Genomic DNA, 4,298 nt, shown 5'->3' with positions numbered 1-4,298 from the left:
CTTCAGAAAACTTGGATACTTGGTGTGGTGGTGGTTGAGGGGTATTTATAGCCCTCAACCACCAAATGGCCATTGGGGAAGACTGCTGTCGATGGGCGCATCGGACACTGTTCGGTGCGCCGCCACATCACCCAACCATTAGGGTTCTAACTCAGTCGACCGTTGGAGAGCTTGTCCTCTTGTGGCACCGGACAGTCCGGTGCAGCACCGGACAGGTCCTATTCACTGTCCGGTGCGCCTCTGACTCTGCCGCACACTGTTCTTCACTGTAGCGCTGTCAGCGCGACTTTTGCAGTCGACCGTTGCGCGAGTAGCCGTTGCTCCACTGGCACACCGGACAGTCCGATGATTTTTAGCGGAGTGCGCCTGCTGAAACCCGAGAGTGGCTGGTTCAGCCCTGTACGGACCTGGTGCACCGGACACTGTCCGGTGGTACACCGGATAGTCCGGTGCGCCAGACCACAGCACACTCGGTTTCTTTGTTTCCTTGTATTTGATCCCTAACTTGAATATTTATTGGTTTGTATTGAACCTTTATGCACCTGTAGAACATGTATTCCAGAGCAAACTAGTTAGTCCATATATTTGTGTTGGACATTCAACCACCAAAATTAATTATAGGAAAAGGTTAACCCTATTTCCCTTTCAATCTCCCCCTTTTTGGTGATTGATGCCAACACAAACCAAAGCAAATATATAAGGTGCAGAAATAAACTAGTTTGCATAAGGTAAGTGCATACGTTACTTGGAATTAAACCAATTGATAAACTCACTAGATATGAATGGATTTCTTTCTTTTATTTAACATTTTGGACCACATTTGCACCACTTGTTTTGTTTTTGCAAATTCTTTTGGAAAGTATTTTCAAAATCCTTTTGCAAATAGTCAAAGGTATATGAATAAGATTGTAAGAAGCATTTTCAATATTTGAAAATTTTCTCCCCCTGTTTCAAATGCTTTTCCTTTGACTAAACAAAACTCCCCCTGAATGAAATTCTCCTCTTAGTTTTCAAGAGGGTTTTACCAATTTTTTAAAATCTATCAATTGAAAGATACTCATTTGAATATATACTAATTGGAAACACATTTAGATACCAATTGAAGAATTATCAATAAAAAAATTTCTCAAAATGAAGTTTTTAAATTAGGTGGTGGTGCGGTCCTTTTGCTTTGGGCTTAATATTTTCTCCCCCTTTGGCATTAATCGCCAAAAACAGAGACCTTGAGAGCCCTGTATGTTTTCTCCCCCATTGGTACAAGTAAATATGAGTGAAAGATTATACCAATTTGAGAGTGATGTGGAGTAACGTCGAAAGATAAATGATACCGATAGAGTGGAGTGGAAGCCTTGTCTGTGCCGAATACTCCATTTCCCTTTCAATATCTACGACTTAGTATAGAGATATACTTGGAAACACATTAGTCGTAGCCTTGGTACAAGAATAATAAGAAATTTGCTTTTGTACCAAAAGGAAAGAGATATGATCAAAGGTATATGAATATAGTCATGTGTGCAATGTTTCAATCAAAATTCTGAGAATCAAGTATATTTAGCTCATTCCTAAGTTTGCTAAAGGTTTTCTCATCTAAAGGTTTGGTAAAGATATAGGCTAATTGTTCTTTGGTGCTAACATAAGCAATTTCGATATCCCCCTTTGTTGGTGATCTCTCAGAAAGTGATACTGAATGTCTATGTGCTTAGTGCGGCTGTGTTCAACGGGATTATCCGCCATGCGGATTGCACTCTCATTGTCACATAGGAGAGGGACTTTTCTCAATTTGTAGCCATAGTCCCTGAGGGTTTGCCTCATCCAAAGTAATTGCGCACAACAGTGGCCTGCGGCAATATACTCGGCTTCGGCGGTGGAAAGAGCTACTAAGTTTTGTTCTTTGAAGCCCAAGACACTAGGGATCTTCCCAGAAATTGGCAAGTCCCTGATGTGCTCTTTCTACCAATTTTACACCCTGCCCAATCGGCATCAGAATGTCCTATTAAATCAAAGGTGGATCCCTTGGGGTACCAAAGCCTAAACTTAGGAGTGTAAACTAAATACCTCATGATTCTCTTTACGGCCCTAAGGTGAACTTCCTTAGGATCGGCTTGGAACCTTGCACACATGCATACAGAAAGCATAATATCTGGTCGAGATGCACATAAATAGAGTAAGGATCCTATCATCGACCGGTACACCTTTTGATCTACGGATTTACCTCCCGTGTCGAGGTCGAGATGCCCATTGGTTCCCATGGGTGTCTTGATGGGTTTGCCATCCTTCATCCCAAACTTCTTAAGAATGTTTTGAATGTACTTGGTTTGGCTGATGAAGGTGCCATCTTGGAGTTGCTTGATTTCAAATCCTAGGAAATACTTCAACTCCCCCATCATAGACATCTCGAATTTCTGTATCATGATCCTACTAAACTCTTCACAAGTTGATTTGTTAGTAGACCCAAATATGATATCATCAACATAAATTTGGCATACAAACAAATCTTTTGCAACAGTTTTAGTAAAGAGTGTAGGATCGGCTTTTCCAACTTTGAAGCCATTAGTGATAATCTTGGGTCTTGTTTGAGCCCATAAAGCGCCTTTGAGAGTTTATAAACATGGTTAGGGTACTCACTATCTTCAAAGCCAGGAGGTTGCTCAACATAGACCTCTTCCTTGATTGGTCCATTGAGGAAAGCACTTTTCACGTCCATTTGGTAAAGCTTAAAGCCATGGTAAGTAGCATAGGCATGTAATATACAAATTGACTCAAGCCTTCGACTTGTGAAATCCAAACCTTCGACTTGTGAATACCCTTTGGCCACAAGTTGGGATTTGTTCCTTGTCACCACACCATGCTCATCTTGTTTGTTGCAGAATACCCATTTGGTACCTACAACATTTTGATTAGGACGTGAAACTAAATGCCATACCTCATTCCTAGTGAAGTTGTTGAGCTCCTCTTGCATTGCTAGCACCCAATCTGGATCTCTTAGTGCATCCTCAATCCTGTATGGCTCAATAGAGGACACAAAAGAGTGATGCTCACAGAAATGTGCAACTCGAGATCTAGTGGTTACCCCTTATGTATATCACCAAGGATGGAGTTGATGGGGTGATCTCGTTGAATTGCTGGGTGGACTCTTGGGTGTGGCGGTCTTTGACCCTGTATCTCTTGATCATCTTCCTTGTCTTCATTGTCTTCATCTCCCCCTTGATCATTGTCTTCCTCTTGAGGTGGCTCATCATCTTGATCTTCATCATTTTGAGCCTGATCCTCATCTTGAGTTGGTGGAGATACTTGGTTGGAAGATGACGGTTGATCTTGAGCTTGTGTAGGCTCTTCAGTTTCCTTAGGACATACATCCCCAATGGACATGTTCCTTAGCGCGACACACGGAGCCTCTTCATCATCTAGTTCATCAAGATCAACTTGCTCCACTTGGGAGCCATTAGTCTTGTTGGGGACTTGTTCTCAAATGCTATGAATCAAGAACAAGGCAACACAAATGTTAATGGTTAAATACCTTCGTCCTTCGAAGCATTATTTCCCTTAGGATTTAATTATCTTCAGACGAAGGTTATGAAGGACATACCTTCATAATCACAGTATATAATAATGGATGTAGAAGCATATAAAACATGAGAAATATCATGAATAATCATATAACATCCTTAATATAACATCATGAATGAATATAAACAATATTGAATTACATTTATACCTTCGGCTTAACAGAAGGCAAAAATCCAAGTGTGACGTGCAAGTGAATACAAGTCAGTGTGAATAGTACGGTGTTACTGTTCATCTATTTATAGACACAGGACGCAGCCTGTGTAGAATTACAATCATGCCCCTGACATTTACTATTGACTTAGGGAGAGTCTACTGAGGACTAAACAGCCTTATCCCCTTTAAGTCGGTTCCATTCTCCACCGTTGAGCCGATGCTCTTCTACAAGTAGCTTCGGAACTGGTTCATTCTTCTCCCGAGCCGTGCTTTTCACATCATGTACAACTTCATCCCATGTCCGAAGATTCCTGTACACATAGTATACTTGGAGAACATGTTAGTTGTGTTTTTGAGGACCTTCGAAGGATGAAGGCCCCCAACAATAGCCCCTCGCAGTATTAATTTGTTATAATAACGAATTTAGACTGCGACGTGAACAAAGGCCTTAAGCCGAAGGTCCGAAAAAACACCTTCCCTTTGCTAGAATAGCGTCAATCAATGACAGGCGGGACCCGCCAAGTTGTAACGCTCTGGGCATATAAATATGAACCCACAGCAGCGGCATTTGATGCGCT

The sequence above is a fragment of the Zea mays genome, chromosome 2, assembly GCF_902167145.1.
Source record: "Zea mays cultivar B73 chromosome 2, Zm-B73-REFERENCE-NAM-5.0, whole genome shotgun sequence".
In the NCBI taxonomy this organism is placed as follows: domain Eukaryota; kingdom Viridiplantae; phylum Streptophyta; class Magnoliopsida; order Poales; family Poaceae; genus Zea; species Zea mays.
The sequence above is the reverse complement of the archived record's forward strand: the minus strand, read 5'-3'. Positions refer to the sequence as shown.